The sequence below is a fragment of the Henckelia pumila genome, unplaced genomic scaffold (assembly GCF_033568475.1).
Source record: "Henckelia pumila isolate YLH828 unplaced genomic scaffold, ASM3356847v2 CTG_270:::fragment_1, whole genome shotgun sequence".
Classification (NCBI taxonomy): Eukaryota; Viridiplantae; Streptophyta; class Magnoliopsida; order Lamiales; family Gesneriaceae; genus Henckelia; species Henckelia pumila.
This window is the reverse complement of record NW_027331788.1, coordinates 72414-94173: the sequence shown is the minus strand read 5'-3', so window position 1 is coordinate 94173 and position 21760 is coordinate 72414. Positions and strand designations below refer to the sequence as shown.

General features: G+C 40.1%; 1 pseudogene; it reads right to left on the bottom strand.

Moving 5' to 3' along the window:
- Positions 1-359: 359 nt before the first annotated feature.
- On the bottom strand, positions 360-17860 carry LOC140870861 (uncharacterized; annotated as a pseudogene).
- Between the last annotated feature and the right edge of the window lie 3900 nt (positions 17861-21760).

The window sequence follows — 21760 nt, the reverse complement described above, 5'->3', positions numbered from 1 at the left end:
CTTGACTTCTTTTTATTTTTTTCAGAAATGAGAACTTGCGCGGGCGCGCGGTATTGTGGGGCGCGCGCTCCTGTGCTTCGCATAAATGAAATTTTTTGATTCTGAAGCTGCGCGGGCGCGCGATATAATGGGGCGCGCGCTCCTGGACTTCGAATCTGCCCAATTTTCTGCGACAAAACCTGTGGAAAAGTAGAACCAAATCAACTCTCAAGTCACCAAAATTAGCATAGTAAAAACTAAAATAAAATGATAAAAGAAATAAATGAAACAGAGGTGCAAAGACGAGAAAAATAAAGATTTGGGTTGCCTCCCAAATAGCGCTTGGTTTATAGTCGTCAGCCCGACTGGATGCTGTGAATTTAATCAATTTGTGGCGGGTCATCGAGTGTGAGATCATGTGCATCCTCTTCCTCATTTGCTTGGACTCCTTCAAAATAATGTTTCAATCGTTGGTCATTCACCTTGAATGTTTTCGCAGTCTCCAAGCTTTTTATTTCCACTGCACCATGAGGAAAAAGATCAGTAATAACAAACGGGCCAATCCATCTAGAACGCAACTTACCTTGGAATAATCGAAGTCGTGAGTGATAGAGAAAAACTTTTTGACCGACTTCAAACACCCTTCTAGAGATCATCTTGTCGTGGAAGACCTTTGTCTTTTCCTTGTAAATCTTTGAGCTTGCATACGCATCATTGCGTATCTCTTCTAGTTCTTGAAACTGCAACTTTCGATGCGCTCCACTCTCATCCGTCTGCATGTTGAAATTTTTAATAGCCCAGTAGGCTCGATGTTCCAATTCGATAGGCAGATGACATGGTTTCCCAAAAATCAATCGATATGGGGACATCCCAATTGGCGTCTTGAATGCGGTTTTGTATGCCCACAGTGCATCATCCAAGCGCAAACTCCAGTCTTTCCTAGTAGGATTCACTGTCTTCTCCAAAATGGATTTGATTTCTCGATTTGAGACCTCGGCTTGGCCATTCGATTGCGGGTGATACGCAGTGGAGAGTTTGTGCGTTACATGATATTTCTTCAATAAACTAGCCACAGTCCAGTTGCAGAAGTGCGTTCCTCTATCACTAATGAGAGCTCTTGGGATTCCAAACCTAGAGAATATATTATGTTGAATGAATTCTGCAACCACTTTAGAATCGTCAGTACGGGTGGCCTTGGCTTCCACCCATTTTGAGATATAATCCACAGCAAGTAATATATAAATAAATCCATTTGAACTAGGAAAAGGTGAAAGAGTGGGTGCCCGGTGAGCCAACTTGTGGCTAAGGGCTTTTATGACTCTATGTATAAACAATCTTTTGGTTAATATAATTTACACTTTTATAATGGAATTTACTTTATCTTTTATCATATTATTATGTTGTGACATACTATAAGATGTTTAGGTGAAGACTTTGAATATACTATAGTGTATGTAAGATGTGGTAGCACATGGGGATGGCTATCATGAAACACATCTTAAAGTCACTGTATATTCTAAACAGTTCCTAGTCGATTGAGCCGTCCATTAATAAGGATAAGGATCGCTCGAGACTGAGACTAGCATTTGTGATGCCGAGTACCACGTTTCATTGGTATGGAACATAGAGATGTTCAAAGCATTCAAATGGATATTCATATGATGAATGATCGAACTACCCTATCCGGACTTTCCAAGTGGTTATCACTTATCGAGTGGATAAAGTCCGCGGTTTTGGTTGTACACCATTAGTCCTTACTACTTGAAACATCATTGAGACTCTATATGCTAGTACTGTACTTTGACTCGTTTACCGACTCTATTGGGGTCATCAGGTGTCGGGATTGGGTACAGTTATGACACATATAGGAGTCGATGCTTTGTTGTTAAGGATTCACCACATACTTGCGAGTGTGGATATCCTATGCAATCTGAGGAGATATTAGTGTGACGAATCTCTGGCCAGAGTACATGATGTGTTTTAGGTTACTTGGTTTCCTAGTAGCACATGCGATGTCACTATTTGATTTTCAAGATGCATTGCATAGTTATCGAATCTCGAACGACTCTTGATTTACCAATGGTTGTTGATTCGATCGGGATATATGGATGAAGGGACCATACTGTATGCTAACCAAAATTTACTGGTTCTTGCAGGCACTATCAGTGATACCTAGGGAATCATGGGGCGATGTTTCTAGGTGCTCTTACCATGATTCGATGGGCAAGTCAGAAATTATTATTCCGAGTCACAAGGAGTTGTGAGCCCACGGCTAGCTGTATCCCTGAACCATTGAGGGTCACACAAGTAATGGATTTCTAATCCCCATTTAGATAATTAAATTTAAATAGTTAAATTTAGTGAATAAATAAGTGGGACTTCTTATTTAAGAGTAGAGGGAGTAAGATTTCCTAAAATAACATAGTGATGGACATTTTGGAAATCACTGAATTCGGATTCAGAAAATTTATCTTGACTTTAAAAGATGCAGAAATGATTTCTGTGCACATTGGTGAAATTGGTTTATCAATCTGAGTCACGATGAATTTTATATTAATTTCTGAACATGCGGGCTTTGCTTGTCAGGCTTGAACTTATGACTAATGGGCCCTAAGCTGAAGTAACTCATACCCTAATTGAGTAATTAAAGGATTAATGCTAATTAAATAAATGGGGTATTGGACGGATCGGAAGCTCCGAAGGCAAGATCGGAAGCTCCGATCAGGATCGAAAGCTTCGATGAGCGATCGGGGGCACCGATGATATTACGTCATCCATGACGTGTGGTTAGATCGGAAGCTCCGATCAGGATCGGAAGCTCCGATCACCCCTATCCGGAATCAACAAGTGATATTTTGACACGTGGCAGATCAGGATCTTCGGAAGCTTCGATGGCAGGATCGGACGTTACGATCGTGGTTCAGACGTTCCGATCAAGGATCGGAAGTTCCGATCATTGTCTATAAATAGAGGGCCGAGGCTTCATTTCCAATTGCCAATTCCGAGTGTTTTCCTCTCCTTTCTAGTCTATTTGAGTTGTTCTAGCCTTCCTAGGCTTGACCCGGCGGTCGGCGAGGCGTTCAATAGTCGTAGCGAAGTTGTGCCCAAGTTCTGGAGGCATCGACATCAAAGGGCTAACGACGGACGAAGGTATTGAAAGAGTGGGTGCCCGGTGAGCCAACTTGTGGCTAAGGGCTTTTATGACTCTATGTATAAACAATATTTTGTTTAATATAATTTACACTTTTATAATGGCATTTACTTTATCTTTTATCATATTATTATGTTGTGACATACTATAAGATGTTTAGATGAAGACCTTGAATATACTATAGTGTATGTAAGATGTGGTAGCACATGGGGATGGCTATCATGAAACACATCTTATAGTCACTATATATTCTAAACAGTTCCTAGTCGATTGAGCCGTCCGTTAATAAGGATAAGGATCGCTCGAGATTGAGACTAGCATTTGCGATGCCGAGTACCACGTTTCATTGGTATGGAACATAGAGATGTTCAAAGCATGCAAATGGATATTCATATGATGAATGATCGAACTACCCTATCCGGACTTTCCAAGTGGTTATCACTTATCGAGTGGATAAAGTCCGCGGTTTTGGTTGTACACCATTAGTCCTTACTACTTGAAACATCATTGAGACTCTATATGCTAGTACTGTACTTTGACTCGTTTACCGATTCTATTGGGGTCATCAGGTGTCGGGATTGGGTACAGTAACGACACATATAGGAGTCGATGATTTGTTGTCAAGGATTCACCACATACTTGCGAGTGTGGATATCCTATGCAATCTGAGGAGATATTAGTGTGACGAATCTCTGGCCAGAGTACATGATGTGTTTTTAAGAAATGGTTTCTTAGTAGCACATGCGATGTCACTATTTGATCTTCAAGATGCATTGCATAGTTATCGAACCTCGAACGACTCTCTATTTACCAATGGTTGTTGATTCGATCGGGATATATGGATGAAGGGATCGTACTGTACGCTAACCAAAATCTATTGGTTCTTGCAGGCACTATCAGTGATACCTAGGGAATCATGGGGCGATGTTGCTAGGCGCTCATACCATGATTCGATGGGCAAGTCGGAAATTGTTGTTCCGAGTCACAAGGAGTTGTGAGCCCACGGCTAGCTATATCCCTGAACCATTGAGGGTCACACAGAGTAATGGATTTTTAATCCCCGTTGAGATAGTTAAATTTAAAGAGTTAAATTTAATGAACAAAGAAGTGGGACTTCTTATTTAAGAGTAGAGGAGTAAGATTTCCTAAAATGACATAGTGATGCACATTTTTGGAAACCACTGAATTCGGATTCAGAAAATTTATCTTGACTTTAAAAGATGCAGAAATGGTTTCTGTGCACATTGGTGAAATTGGTTTATCAATCTGAGTCACGATGAAATTTATATTAATTTCTGAACATGCGGGCTTTGCTTGTCAGGCTTGAACTTATGACTAATGGGCCCTAAGCTGTTAGCAGCCCACATTATAAATAAGTTATTGCAGTACAGAAATTAAATAACATAGGTCATAATTTTTGAAAACCCTAGATCTCTCTCTCTAGAGAATTCGGCCGCCCCCTTCCCCTACTGTGTTCGAAAATTCAGTCTGTGAATTTTTGAATTTGCAGACTGATTTAACAGATCATATCTGTTCTATCTCTTCGTAGAAACTTCTGATAGACTTTCTAGTGCAGTCTATCAGAGGAATTAAATTTCTGTTCGTGGACCTGATTGAAGAGTTGTTCGTTCATCAGTTCCTGGGATATACAACAAGAGCAGTTTAATCTGTTGGTGTCCATAATCTCGCTTCGAGATTTTAAGGTAAAATTTATATTGTTTAAATTTTATATTATCAATTTTAATCGTAGGAATTTGATATCCATATGGAATCGTTCCATATAAAATTTTAAAACTTCCGCTGCACTGGATATCACTTTCTTTTTGATCCGGAGAACGACCGTGTTCCAACAGGTATAGCTTTTAATTCCTATAAATATTTAGGAGTATGCAATAGCTTAGTTAAGGCTTTTAGAGCGCTTTAATGATAGTCGTATCATTTGGCAGTGTAGAGCAGGCTATAGGCGTGGACCTAGAGTTGGTAGAACTTGCACTGATTTGAGGTACGGAAGTACTGTTCAAGATATCCTGACTGAGTATGCATGTATTATGTGACTGCATGATTTATATGCCATGATATTATGCTGCATTCATTTGCATCTTGCTGTATCTCTTTCGAGATGTCTGTTAGTAGGGTTGTACCCTATCCTGTTAGTGGATGGGCTTCCATCGATTTGGGTCCGGCGTATCCACGGTTATCTCGGTATGGGAACCACCTCCTGAAGCGACGGCACAGCGTGCTACATACCAGGGCCCGGTCTGTCTCTGTTATCTGATCCTTGACCTCGAGTTATAGGGAGTTCACTTTGCATGCATGTATACTCATACTCTCGTACTGAGCATTTTTTGCTCACGTCTCGTACTCTGTATTTTCTGGACACCCTATTCCATGGGGCAGGTTTGCGATTGGACGAGGAGGGTGGATCCAGGAGGGGCTAGTCAGTGGTTGGCCAGCTGGAGCTTCGTCTAGGTTTTATTACTGTTGTTTGGGTTTATACAGCTATTCGATTTGGTTGTATATTATTTGGATAAATTACAGATTCCTTTACTTGGGATTGTATAATGTTTATGGTTTTCGCAGTTTTATTCTGATATCTGTTTAATTAAGTTAATTGCATGCATAAGTTCTGTTTAGTAGGTGATCCGGGTAAGGGTCACTACATAAGCTGTTACCAGCCCACATTATAAATAAGTTATTGCAGTGCAGAAATTAAAGAAGACAAGGCATAATTTTCGAAAACCTAGAGCCTCCTCTCTTAGGGTTTTCGGCCGCCCCTCTCCCCTACTGCGTTCAAAAATTCAGTCTGCAAATTTCTGAATTTGCAGTCTGATTTAACAGATCAAATCTGTTATTTCTCTTCGTAGAAACTTCTGATAGACTTTCTAGTGCAGTCTATCAGAGGGATTAAATTTCTGTTCGTGGACCTGATTGAATAATTGTTCGTTCATCAGTTCCTGGGATATACAACAAGAGCAGATTAATCTGTTGGTGTCCATAATCTCGCTTCGAGATTTTAAGGTAAAATTTATATTGTTTAAATTTTATGTTATCAATTTTAATCGTAGGAATTTGATACCCATATGGAATCGTTCCATATATAATTTTAAAACTTCCGCTGCACCGGGTATCCCTTTCTTTTTCGATCCGGAGAACGACCGTGTTCCAACAGTGGTATCAGAGCCAGGCTGTTCTCGGATTTTACGATTAAAAATTTATCGATTGTAGAAAGCCTCGATTTTTCAGAAAAATAAAACGGAAAGAAAAAAAAAATTTCGGGGCTGCCCACTACCCGAAGGCAGCGAGCAGCGCCGCGTGCAGCCCTGCGCGAGCTAGGGCAAGCGTTGCCCTAGCCCGCGCAGCTGGGCCGCATGGAGCGGCCCAGCGCGACGGGCGGGCAGCCCGGGATTGTCCCGGGCTACCCAGAAACTTTTATTAAAAAAAATCAAATTTTTTCTTGAATTATGAATTCTAGCCCAAAATGGTTTTGGGCCCAGTTTTTGGCCCGATTGAAAATTGTTTCAGTTGGTCCACGAGGCAATGGGTCAAAATTTTTTGAGCCCAAAAAAAAAAAATTTTAACTAAGAAAATTAATTTTTGGATAAATTTTGAATTTTGGAAATTTATAAATTTAATCCAATAAATTAAATCTTTAATTATTAATTTTGGTACAATTGATAATAAAATATAATTTTATGTATAAAATTGGATTTTATATGTAAAATATGATTTTATGGATAAACTAGATAAAATATGATTTTATATATAAAATAATATTTTATGTATGAAATATGATTTTATCTATTTATATTTATTGTCATTGAATGATATCCAATAAATTAATTTTTGAATTAAATATTATTGGATAAGGATGATCGATTGCCATGACAAATATTATAGGTGTATGTTAGGTTGTTTACATTTAGCTTTATTATTGATTGTTGGATTTTATTAATGGGCCTGGTTTATGGCCCAAATTTTATTGTATCATTTGTAATAAAAGTGGGCCTGGTTTATGGCCCGTTCCCACCCCTATAATGTATCCCTTTATTTGTCATAGTAATTTATTGTAAATTCACTAGAAATAGTGGGAGATTTTGAAGATGGAGGTGGGACCAGCAAGCAATGATAAAGACTGAAGAAATGTAAATTGGAAGCACAATGTAATAGGATTGCATTGCATACTTGCATATCACCTAGGATTGGACTTAGACTCGTGATTGGCAACCACGGGTCAATTAGTAATGGAATCGATCATCCTAAAATAATATATGATATTATTGTTGTATGCATGTTTAGACTAAATTGTATGAATCCCGCAAGCATACAAATTTTAAATGATGAAACAAATTTTTAAAAATTAAAATCCCTCATTTTAAATATGATTTAAAATTGATATCAAGATTTATAAAAGGGAATTTAAATATTGTTTAAATGTTCCTACCTTCCATCAACGATCAATGTATGAGATGCTACCCGCGGATACGGTCCGGCTCATATTATTAGGGGGGCCCGTTCGTTGGAAAGTTGTACATTGGATCGACACATGTTGTAAGTTGGGTGGAACTCCCATGGGATTGGCTCATATTATTGGGGGATCCACATGGAGACCGTCCATCACAACTTAATATTGATGGGTTATCTTGACGTGTCACAATAAACGGCGTCATATTATTGGGCCCTTATTAGACATGAGGTAAAAACATGGAGGTTGCTTTGGAAGCAATTGGGCTCTACCTTTTGAAAATTATGGTTGGCTGATATTATTCGGGACTATGATTTGTCAATTGGACTTCATGTTCCCACTAAGAAAAGGAGTTTTCCGTTTTCACTAGAGGGTAGTGAAATCGTTAAAATAGTATGAGTGTAATTCATAAAATTAAAATTCGCCATATTTTATGTCTTAGTAAATTAATTAAACAATCATCGATTATTGTCTGTTTCATCTCAGTATATCATTATGATAAATCTTCTTAATCCACATATTTCAATTCTCGAACAAAACAAACTTTCTGGCGCAACTATACGGAATGGTTCAATAAATTAAGATTGTCCAGAGTTCGGAAAAAGATTTTCTAAGTGTTAGAAAAGGCTTCTCCGAAAACAGCCCCGACTGATGTAACTGCCGAAAGGTTGGCCGAACTAGAGAAATGGTTGGACCATGATCTCAAGGTCAAATGTTACATGCAAAATTGGACAAGTCTAAATAAGTTTGCCATTACAGCAAGAAACCCGGTTACTGGAAATGTAACTGCAAAGAATGTATATCGAGTAGTTACGAACTACAAAGGATATATTTTATAAATATTTCACTTAATACTATTTCTTAAGTATTGGATACCAGATGTAGATCTCACATTTGCAATGAGTTGCAGATGATGACAAGAAGTCGTAAGCTTAGGATGGGTGAGGCCCAGTTAAGGCTCGGGAATGGTTCCAGAGTTGAATCCAAAAGCTATGGGAAACATTCGTTTAATTTTGCAAAAACGATTTTAAGCTATATTTTGAGAGAGATGTTTTTATTTGTACCAAGATTTCATTAAAACATTATTTCTTTTTCTATTATTGATAGAGAAGATATTTCTTGAAATTTTGTGAATGGGATTTGCAATATTTACAAGAATGAATGTTTGATTGGAAATGGACAACTTGAAAACGATCTATATAACTTAAAATTAAAAGACATTCCAATAAATTATGTTGATAAACCGGTAACAACGAACAAAAGAAAAATCGATAGTCAAAACCCGGCAAACCTTTGGCATGCTAGGCTAGGTCATATTTCCTCAAGGAGGATGAACAAGCTAGTGGGAGAGGGCATGTTTGATATGTCTAATATTAACTCTCTACCTACTTGTGAGTCCTGCCTGAAAGGAAAAATGACTAAATCTCCTTTCAAAGGAAAACCTAAGCGTAGTCAAAATCTATTGGATTTGATCCATACAGATATTTGCGGACCATTTAGTATTGGTACAAAATTTGGTCACACCTACTTCATTACCTTTACTGATGATTATTCTAGGTATGGGTACTTATATTTGATGAAATATAAGTCTGAATCATTTGAAAAGTTCAAAGAATTCAAGGCTGAAGTAGAAAACAAACTAGGTAAGAGTATTAAAGCACTTCGATCGGATCGAGGTGGAGAATACTTGAGTACCGAGTTTTTGAGCTATCTAAAAGAGAATGGGATTCTCTCTCAGTGGACTCCTCCTATGACACCTCAGCTGAATGGAGTTTCGGAGCGTCGCAATCGAACATTGTTGGACATGGTTCGATCTATGATGAGCTTCACTGAGCTCCCACCTTCGTTTTGGGGCTATGCTCTTGAAACGGCGGTATTGTTGTTGAACAACGTCCACACTAAAGCAGTGAACAAAACACCATACGAGTTATGGAATGGCAAAGCTCCTAAGTATTCGTACTTGAGGATTTGGGGATGTCCTGCTTATGTGAAGCAGACAGTGGGAGATAAGTTGGATAGTCGATCCACCTTATGTTATTTTGTAGGGTATCCGAAGAATTCAATCGGATATTATTTCTATCATCCTACTGAAACAAAAGTGTTTGTTTCAAGAAATGCCACCTTCTTGGAGAAGGAGTTCTTATTGGATAAGAAAGGCAAGATGATGGAACTCGAAGAAATTCGAGAAGAACCCGAGATACAAAATAATGATCCTACACCTCAGGAACCATTGATTGACACGCCTATTACTAAAAGATCCGAGAGGACTTCTAGGCCTCCTATTAGATATGATCTTCTTCTTGAAGGGGATCAAAGTGAACCCTACATTGGACGTGATCCAAGAAACTTCAAGGAAGCAATTTCTGATGCGGATTCGAATTTATGGCTTGAATCTATGTAGTCGGAAATAGATTCGATGCATACAAACCAAGTTTGGTCTTTAGTAGATCCTCCCGATGGAATTGTTCCAATAGGGTGTAAATGGATCTATAAGAGAAAACTTGGGCCTGATGGAAAGGTACTGACCTACAAGGCACGATTGGTGGCAAAAGGTTATACTCAAAGAAAAGGAGTTGACTATGATGAAACTTTTTCACCAGTCGCAATGTTCAAGTCCATAAGAATCCTTATTGCCATAGCAGCATGGTATGACTATGAGATATGGCAAATGGATGTGAAGACTGCATTTCTTAATGGAAACATTAATGAAGAAATCTATATGATGCAGCCCGAGGGATTCACATCAATGGGAAGCGAGCATAAGGTATGCAAGCTTCAGAGATTGATCTATGGTCTCAAACAAGGATCAAGAAGTTGGAACCAGAAATTTGATGAAACAATAAAGGATTTTGGTTTCATCAAGAACCCGGAGGAACCGTGCGTGTACAAGAAAGTAGTTAAGGATGCTGTGACATTCTTAGTACTTTATGTTGATGACATCTTACTCATTGGGAATGATGTAGGGATGTTGCAGTCAACAAAGATATGGTTATCAGGTAGATTCTCGATGAAGGATTTGGGTGAGGCGTCCTATATTCTAGGGATACAGATCTATAGAGATAGATCTAAGAGAATGATAGGACTTACTCAAGCTACCTACATCGACACTATATTGAAAAGGTTTTCAATGGATGAGTCCAAGAGAGGACATCTACCTATGTGTCATAGAGTCTCTCTATCCAAGTCTATGTGTCCCAAGACTGACGAAGAGATAGAGAAAATGACACACATACCATATGCGTCAGCCATAGGGAGTATCATGTATGGGATGATATCTACCAGACCGGATGTGGCATTTGCTCTGAGTGTCACGAGCAGATATCAAGCCAATCCCGGTCAAATGCATTGGAAAGCCGTGAAGGATATTCTTAAGTACTTGAGAAGAACTAAGAATGTATTCATGGTTTATGGAGGAAGAGAACTGAAATTGGAAGGCTATACCGACTCTAGCTTCCAAAGTGACGTGGATGACTCGAAGTCAACCTCTGGATTTGTGTTCATGCTCAATGGCGGTGCTGTCTCTTGGAAGAGTTCCAAGCAGGACACCACAGCGGATTCCACCACTGAGGCAGAATACATTGCGGCATCAGCTGCTGCTAAAGAGGCCGTTTGGATGAGGAATTTCGTCCCAAGAGTTGGGCATTATTCCTGAAGCTGTTGGTCCAGTCCCGGTGTACTGTGACAACACGGGTGCCGTTGCTCAGGCAAAGGAACCAAGGTCTCATCAAAGATCCAAACACGTACTGAGGAAATACCACATCATCCAGGAGATCGTGGAAAGAGGAGACATCACTGTCGAGAGAGTGGCCTCTGCAGACAATATCGCTGATCCACTTACTAAGCCCTTGCCAGGACCATTATTTGACAAACATCGCGAAGCAATGGGACTACGTAGTATGACTAGTTGGCTTTAGGGCAAGTGGGAGATTGAAAGATTGGTTGCCCGGTGAGCCAACTTGTGGCTAAGGGCTTTTATGACTCTATGTATAAACAATCTTTTGGTTAATATAATTTACACTTTTATAATGGCATGTACTTTATCTTTTATCATATTATTATGTTGTGACATACTATAAGATGTTTAGATGAAGACCTTGAATATACTATAGTGTATGTAAGATGTGGTAGCACATGGGGATGGCTATCATGAAACACATCTTAAAGTCACTGTATATTCTAAACAGTTCCTAGTCGATTGAGCCGTCCGTTAATAAGGATAAGGATCGCTCGAGACTGAGACTATCATTTGCGATGCCGAGTACCACGTTTCATTGGTATGGAACATAGAGATGTTCAAAGCATGCAAATGGATATTCATATGATGAATGATCGAACTACCTTATCCGGACTTTCCAAGTGGTTATCACTTATCGAGTGGATAAAGTCCGCGGTTTTGGTTGTACACCATTAGTCCTTACTACTTGAAACATCATTGAGACTCTATATGCTAGTACTGTACTTTGACTCGTTTACCGACTCTATTGGGGTCATCAGGTGTCGGGATTGGGTACAGTTATGACACATATAGGAGTCGATGCTTTGTTGTCAAGGATTCACCACATACTTGCGAGTGTGGATATCCTATGCAATCTGAGGAGATATTAGTGTGACGAATCTCTGGCCAGAGTACATGATGTGTTTTAGGTTACTTGGTTTCCTAGTAGCACATGCGATGTCACTATTTGATCTTCAAGATGCATTGCATAGTTATCGAATCTCGAACGACTCTCGATTTACCAATGGTTGTTGATTCGATCGGGATATATGGATGAAGGGACCGTACTGTACGCTAACCAAAATCTACTGGTTCTTGCCGGCACTATCAGTGATACCTAGGGAATCATGGGGCGATGTTGCTAGGCGCTCTTACCATGATTCGATGGGCAAGTCGGAAATTGTTATTCCGAGTCACAAGGAGTTGTGAGCCCACGGCTAGCTGTATCCGTGAACCATTGAGGGTCACACAAGTAATGGATTTCTAATCCCCATTGAGATAATTAAATTTAAAGAGTTAAATTTAGTGAATAAAGAAGTGGGACTTCTTATTTAAGACTAGAGGGAGTAAGATTTCCTTAAATGACATAGTGATGGACATTTTTGGAAATCACTGAATTCGGATTCAGAAAATTTATCTTGACTTTAAAAATGCAGAAATGGTTTCTGTGCACATTGGTGAAATTGGTTTATCAATCTGAGTCACGATGAATTTTATATTAATTTCTGAACATGCGGACTTTGCTTGTCAGGCTTGAACTTATGACTAATGGGCCCTAAGCTGTTAGCAACCCATATTATAAATAAGTTATTGCAGTGCAGAAATTAAATAAGACAAGGCAAAACCTAGAGCCTCCTCTCTTAGGGTTTTCGGCCGCCCCTCTCCCCTACTGCGTTCGAAAATTCAGTCTGCAAATTTCTGAATTTGTAGTCTGATTTAACAGATCAAATCTATTATTTCTCTTCGTAAAAACTTCTGATAGACTTTCTAGTGCAGTCTATCAGAGGGATTAAATTTCTGTTCGTGGACTTGATTGAAGAATTGTTCGTTCATCAGTTCCTGGGATATACAACAAGAGCAGATTAATCTGTTGGTGTCCATAATCTCGCTTCGAGATTTTAAGGTAAAATTTATATTGTTTAAATTTTATGTTATCAATTTTAATCGTAGGAATTTGATACCCATATGGAATCGTTCTATATAAAATTTTAAAACTTCTGCTGCACCGGATATCACTTTCTTTTTCGATCTGGAGAACGACCGTGTTCCTACAAAAGGCCCCATGAAGTCGATGCCCCATACATCAAAGATTTCACATATTAAAATGGGTTGCTGAGGCATCTCCTTACGCTGGGATATATTACCTGTCTTTTGGCATTGAGCGCATGACTTACAAAACATGTAAGCATCTCGAAATATGGATGGCCAGAAAAATCCACAGTCCAATACCTTCCTAGCTGTTCTTTTTGCTCCAAAATGGCCACCACAAGCATATGAGTGACAAAATGTGAGAATTGGGATTACCTCACTTGCAGATACACATCGTCGTATGACTTGATCAGCGCAGTGCTTCCACAAGTATGGATCATCCCACACATAATATTTAGCATCACTTCGGACCTTATCTTTCTGTGCCTTGGAAAATTCAGAAGGGAATCCATTAGTAACTAAATAATTCACAATATTTGCGTACCATGGTAATTCCGTGCTGACTGAAAATAACTGCTCATCAGGAAATTCTTCTCGTAACTTCAGCTCTTCTTCAACATGAACTAGACGACTCAAGTGGTCCGCAACTCGATTTTTGGTCCCTCTCTTGTCCTTAATCTTCACATCAAATTCGCTCAGCAGTAGTATCCATCTTATCAGTCTTGGTTTTGCCTCTTTCTTCGCCATCAGAAAACGAAGAGCTGCATGATCAGAATAAACAATAACTTTAGCACCAAGTAAATATGAACGAAATTTCTCTAAAGCAAAAACTACTGCTAAAAGCTCCTTTTCAGTAGTGGAGTAGTTCCGTTGGGCATCGTTCAAAATGCGCGAAGCGTAATAGATAGTGTGCGATGCCTTCCCAACTTTTTGTCCCAATACCGCTCCTACGGCATAGTCACTGGCATCACACATGATTTCAAATGGCTTGGTCCAGTCCGGTGGTTGGATGATTGGCGCTGAAGTTAATGAGTCCTTGAGTTTATCAAAAGCAATTTTGCATGGCTCATTGAATTCAAACGACACATCCTTCTGCAGCAGCTTGCACATAGGGGATGCAATCTTGGCAAAATCCTAAATATATCTCCTGTAAAAACCTGCATGGCCAAGAAAAGAGCGCACCTCCCGCACACTTACGGGGTAAGGTAGAGACTGAATAATATCAATTTTAGCTTTATCTACCTCAATCCCCTTAGATGAGACGACATGACCCAACACTATACCTTGCCCAACCATAAAATGACATTTTTCAGAATTAAGAACCAGGTTGGTTTCGACACACCTTTTAAGAACTAGAGCAAGATTAGACAGACAGTTTTTGAAAGAGTCACCATAGACGGTAAAATCATCCATGAAGACTTCTAATATATGCTCTACAAAATCAGAAAATATACTAACCATACACCGCTGGAAAGTCGCCGGTGCATTGCATAGTCCAAAGGGCATGCGTCGGTATGCAAAGGTTCTGAATGGGCATGTGAATGTCGTCTTCTCCTGATCTTCCGGTGCAATTGCAATCTGAAAATAACCAGAATAACCATCAAGAAAATAATAGTAAGGATGACATGCTAACCTTTCAATCATTTGATCAATAAAGGGAAGAGGAAAGTGGTCCTTTCGGGTTCCTTCATTCAGCTTCCTGTAATCAATACAAACTCTCCACCCATTCTAAATACGGGTGGGAACCAATTCGTCGTCCTTATTTTTCACCACTGTAATTCCAGTTTTCTTGGGCACCACTTGTACTGGACTGACCCACTGACTGTCAAAAATTGGGTAGATGACCCCTACTTCAAGTAACTTCAGAATTTCAGCCTTTACCACCTCCATCATCGGTGGATTCAGTTTGCGTTGCGGCTGACGTGAGGGGTTTACTCCTTCCTCCATCAGAATTCGGTGCATACATGTAGACGGCTAATTCCTTTGATGTCTGCTATAGTCCACCCAATAGCAGTTTTGTGCTCTTTCAGTACTTTGATTAACTGCTCCTCTTGATTGGTTTCCAAACTGTTGGAGATGATGACTGGTAATGTTTCTCCTTCACCAAGGAAAACATACTTAAGGTGGTTTGGAAGCGTCTTTAGCTCGATCACTGGCGCCTGCAAAACAGATGGAAGACGCCTAGTATTAGAGATTGGTAAAGATATGTAAGAGACATTACCTGGCTGAGGTAGCTCAGGTGAACTATTCAGAATTTTCTCAATCTCTTCCACTTCTTGACGGCATCGAATCCCATCTTCCGTCTGCATAATGGGTGCTGTAATAGCCACCTCGAGCTCATCTTTCCCTGCATGCTCACAAAAATCTTGGGCCAAAAAATCCACAATATCAACAGAAAACACAAAATCATCACTATCAGGAAATTTCATAGCATCGTAAATATTAAATTTCACAATTTCGCCATCAAATTTCATAGTGAGTGTGCCACTGTGAACATCAATTTTATTCATGGAAGTTTTCAAGAATGGTCTGCCTAACAAAATAGGATTATTATGATCACCATTTTCCATGTCTAGCACATAAAAATCTGCAGGAAATACCAATTCATTCACTTGCACCAACACATCTTCTACTACTCCCCTAGGATATGCATTAGACCTATCAGCTAATTGAATGACAATTCCAGTTTTGTTCAATGGGCCAAGTTTCAAGGATGCATATATATATAATAAGGCATAACATTAATTGATGCTCCAAGATCTAGCATGGCCTTCTCAAGTCTAACATTTCCTATGGTGCATGGGATAGAAAACATACCTGGATCCTTGCATTTTGCGGGCAATTTCCATTGGATCATTGCAGATACGTTTTCACCAAGTTCCACTTTTTGACAACCCTTCAATGTCTGTTTCCTCTTTGTTGTGCACAGTTCTTTCAAAAACATTGCGTATCGAGGTACCTGCTTAATAGCATCTAGCAAAGGAATATTGATCTCACATCTATGAAAAGTTTCATATAAATCCTTTATCCCTTCATTTTTTCTAGACTCCTCAAGTGCTAAGGGAAAAGGGGCAACGGGCTTATAATCAGAAAGTGGAGGAAACTTACCTCTTGGCGAATCATCCTTGGATGATTTTTCTTCACTTAACTTTTTCTCTTCTTCTTCCTTCAGCTTCTATTTGGGCTCAACCTCAACTTCTTTCTCCTTCATTTTCAACTCCTTCCCATTCCTTAAAGTTATTGCACTTGCGTTCTCTCTCGGGTTCACCACAGTTTGAGATGGCAGACTGCTGGAATTTTGTGATTCTAGCATGTTGATTGCTGTAGCTAGCTGTCCCATTTGAATGGTTAAGTTTTGTATACTTGCCCGGGTGTCCTGTTGAAAAGATGCAGTGTTAGTGGCAAGTTCCTTAACTATATTTTTGAGAAACTCACCTGGAGTTGGTATCTGAGGTCTCTGCTGTTGCTGTTGAGGATACGGCGGCCTATAAGTTTGATTATGTGGTGGTGCTTGAGGCCCCGATTGAATTGCTTGAGGATTCCCATATCTTAGATTTGGATGATCCTTCCAACCAGGATTGAATATGTTGGAATAAGGATCATACTTCCATTGTGGTGGTCCAGGAAATCCGCCAGTAGCGTTTACCTGTTCAACTGAGTCCTCTTGAAGTGTAGGACACATATCAGTGGCGTGTCCTATTGCAGCGCAGATGCCACATGCCTTCGCAGTCTGTTCATTCCCTACAGCCATCTGATGCACAAGAGTCGTCAATTCAAGTAATTTATGTTCAAGGGAAGATACATTTACCTCGTTGTTCTTCCGTGGTGGATGATCATTCCTTATGGTGCCAAATTGTTGAGAATTGGCAGCCATATTCTCTATCAAGTTCCTTGCTTGTACCGGAGTTTTATTCATGAAAACACCTCCACTCGCCGCATCCAGCATACTCCTGTCATGAGGTAACAAACCTTCATAGCATAATTGAATTAATTGATTTTCACTTATCTGGTGTTGCGGATAGCTAGCGCAAAGCTTCTTGAACCGCTCCCAATATTCGTGTAGTGATTCCCCTGAATATTGCTTGATTCCATAAATTTCTTTCCGGATGTTCGCAGCTCTAGAGGCTGGAAAATATTTATCCAGAAAGATCCTTTTCATCTCTGTCCACGTTGTGATAGAGCCAGAGGGCAAGTAATATAGCCAATCCTTAGCAGCACTCTTCAAAGAGAAAGGAAAGGCCCTCAGCTGAATCTGCTCCTCTGTCATTCCATGGGGTTTCATACTTGTGCAGACCACGTGGAATTGCATCAAGTGTTTATTCGGGTCCTCACCTGCAAGACCATGAAAAGCAGGAAATAAGTGAATTAAACCAGATTTAAGCTCAAAAGTAGCATTATTTTCTAAAGTAGGAAAAGTAATGCATAAAGGTTGTTGATTGGGATCAGGAGTGTCCAATTGTCTAAGACTCAGATTCGCATTAGCAGCCATTTCTTCTTCTGGAAAAACAGCTCGAGCAGCGGCTTCTTGTTGTTGCCTATGGAGTTCTCGCCTTCGCCTATGCAAAGTTCTTTCGATTTTCGGATCGTAGATAAAATCCTCTTCAGCAAGATCACCTGAAAGCATGAATTAAAGAAATCTAGAAGCAAAGAAAAGAAAAGAGAATGAGATTAAGCAAAACAAAACAGAAAGAAAACAAAATCAAAGAACAAAAAATTAACACCAATCCCCGGCAACGGCGCCAAAATTTGGTAGCGCTTATCGTGTACGCCCAAATTACCCGACTCACTCAGGTAAATAAAAACATGCAGTAGTGTGAGTAGGGATCGTTCCCACGAGGAAAGGTAAAATTTCGTGTTCTTTAAAAATAATAAAATAACAAAAAGGGGTTTTTTTTTTGCTCAAAATTTATCTACTAAAATTTAAAAACAATTATGAATGCAATTCTATCAATTACCAAGCACAATCAAATCACAACGGAAAATTCAATAAGAAACAAGCCTTGGTTTTGGTCAACTACACCCTTGATCTCATTCGTTCGATCATCGATTATCTAAAAATATTTAATCATGTTGAATATTCATCATTGGAAATTAAATCTCTGTTTCACCTTAATCTTAGTTAACTAGACACAAGCGTTCTAAGACAACCCTTACCAATGAATCAACCTAATACAAGAGATTAGATTTAAACCCATGATAGCATGCAAACTAGTAAAACTGATGAATCTAGACAACCCATACACAAGCGGATGAATTTAACCTAGTCAATTATTATCCCTACAATTTCTAATCTCACAAGCGGACGATTATTAATTGTAGTTGCTTCGCAAATCAGATAATTCAAATAATTACGGATTCAAACATCCAATTTAGCAGTAGATTTTATATAAAAATTATCATATGATCAAGCCAATAATCAAATATATAATCATGAAATAAACCAGAATAATTATTGATACTCAACAATAACAAGCTTTGTAAAACAGAAATCTCACGAATAAATTAATCAAGGGCTTCGTCTTCCTCAACCAAGTATTAAAAACTAGCCAACACAACTTATGAAGAACAAAATAAAAATAATAAGAAAAGGTGAAATTCTAGAATTCTCCGAAAAAACCTAGTCTTTGCAAGAGATAAATCTTCAATCTCCAATTGAAATTTTTCCGTTTCTTCCTCCTAAACTTGATAATAATAAACTTATCTTGGCAATAAATCGTCCAAAGATAAGTCTAAGAATAAAACAAGAGTTTCCAAAACATAAAATTCTTCCAAAAATAAGTCTGCGCGGCCGACGGCGCGGGCGCTCAATGCAGTCGCACGCGCGCACAGTGTCTTCGCATCATGCATTCTTCAGAGTGGCGCGGGCGTGCCATATTGTTGAGCGGGCACCCCTTCGCTTCGTCATGGGATCGCGCCAGCGTGCGGTTTACTTGCGCGGGCGCGCCCTCACTACGAATTTTTTTCTCTTTTCTTCTCAGTAATGGCGCGGGCGCGCCTTGGTATAGGGCGGGCGCACCTATGATACGAATTTCATCTTTTTCCAATTCTTCAAGTCTTTAATTCTCGATCTTTTCTTCCCTCTTTTGCACTTATATCCATCAACTCAATTCAAATGACTTGTTTCCTTCATATAACAAAAACAACACAAAAAACGCATAACAACGACAAATAAAACACAAGAGTCAAGCAAAATACTAACCAATATAAGCTCATAAAATGCACTTATCAGGAGTATGCATTAGCTTAGTTAAGCCTTTTAGAGCTTTATTGTTGATGCATGGATATTTGCATTGTAGTAGCAGTAGACTGGACTATAGGCTTGGAGTATAGGCCAGTGGAGCTAGGTTTTGACCAGCAGTGATAGAGGTACGTATGTACTGACTGAGATAGCCGGCATGATATATTTGCATGTATGTTGCATGAGTATGTGCTATATGTCTTATCATGTTTTAGCATGTTTTACCATCTTAGCACATACATGATTTTACGTGTGACTGCATCCGGAGAGATGTGAGTCATTGACAGTCTCCATAGGGAACAGTGATCTCATATTGGACTCGAGTCAGGTATGACAGTTTTCATATGGGACTTGTATCCTATTTTGTATTTGGGTCAGGATGGAGTTGGCTCAGCCCTGATATGGAATATACGAGTACCCGCGGAGTAGCTCTCTAGCCGGTACTGTATATTTCCGGTGCCATGAGCAAGTGTTTTCATTTGAGTTTTAAATCATATTGTGTGCGCATATCTGTATTTATATCATTGCTTTCGTATTGAGCGTTGTCGCTCACGCCCCTATGTTTGGGTATCGTGGTGTACCTTGTGGCGGGGCAGGTTTGAGGCTGGACGGTCCAGGCGGCTCTCAGCAGAATTGAGCTTTGGAGAGTGCGAGGTTGTAGAGGGTAGGGATTTGTTTACCCTGGACCTTCGATTTGGTTGTATAAATAATATTTATACACGATTGTTATCGTCGGTTGTATTCTGCCGATTGGATTTGTTGTATTTTAATTATCCGCTCTTTACGCTTTAAGTTTTAATTGCATGCGCTTTTATCGTAACTCTGATAAGTTAGTGGATCCGGGTTGGGTCACTACATTTTTGGTATCAGAGCGCATTGCACTGGGAATTTCGTAAAGCAGGATTAAGTTATTATTTGTTATTGTGTAACAGATGGCAGATTACGATAAGAGCCACGATAGCGGAGGCGGCGGTCGTTGGGGCGATCCGAATGATCGTAGACGTCGTCAAGAACAGCCTGAGGAGCGCAAGCAAGTGAGCATGAGCAGATTCAAGGAGGTTAGCCCGAAGCCTTTATCGGGAGGTGAGACAGCTGAAGAGGCGGAGGATTGGCTTGAGAGGATAGAGCAGTGTTTTCAGGAGTTCCGTTGCATAGATGAGGATAGGATGGAGATTCTTGCCTTCATGCTTGAGGGACGAGCGAGGAAGTGGTGGATATCTACTTTTGCACCATTCATAGCAGCTAGAGGAGTAGCCACCTGGGCAGAGTTCCGTGCTGCTTATCAGAGGTTGTATTTTCCTCAAGCTCTTTGTCAGGCGAAAGCCAGTGAGTTGCTGAGTTTGCGACAGGGGACGATGACGATCGAGGAGTACCAGCAGAAGTTCTTTGATATGCTACCTTTTTGTCCTCATGTTGCTGATAGTTCTATGGCGAAGTTTGACCATTTCCTTCAGGGTTTGAATCCTGATATTCATCGGATGGTTGCTGTGGGCGGCGATGGGACCTATGAGGATTTGGTGGACCGTTGTCGCCAGGCTAAGGACAGTATTCGGAGGTACAGGGGACTTTACTCTTCTTCTTCCAGGTCAGCGAGTGCCAGTGCTTTGGGCCCTAGGGGACAGTGTTTCAAGAAGCCAGGAGGTACTTCTTCTTCTTCCTCTGGATCTGGTGGAGTGCATAACTTTGGCGGTCAGAGGCCCAACCGTTGACATCAGTGCAGACGTAGACATCCGCCAGGGCAGTGTGGTCGATCGACCAGTGCATGTTTCCAGTGTGGCCAGGAGGGTCACATGAAGAGGGATTGTCCAATGTTGATTGGGGCAGCGAGTGGTTCCGGAGGTTCTCAGGCATCTGTTCAGCCACCTCAGTACCAGCATCCACCTTTCTAGCAGCAGTTTTCGCAGCAGCGCTAGCAGCCGCAGCAGTCTCAGCGACAGCCTACTCAGACTCCTTCTCGGGGTCATTCTTCTTTGAGGCCACGTGCCCAGGGTCAGGTCTTTGTGCTTAATCAGGAACAGGTAGAGGCTGACAGTGATCGGATGATTGCAGGTATCTGTAGTTTATGTGGTTTTCCTGCATATGTTTTAATTGATACCGGTGCATCGCATTCTTTCGTTTCAGCATGTTTTGCTAAGAAGTATAAGTTGTCGTATGTTCCTCTAGACGTGTTATTAGTGGTTTCTACTTCTATGGGTAGCGAGGTTTTAGCCAAGCGTCTAGTTGTGGGTTGTGTTTTGGATTTTGAGGGGCATCAGCTTAGTGCTAACCTGATGATTCTAGCGATGG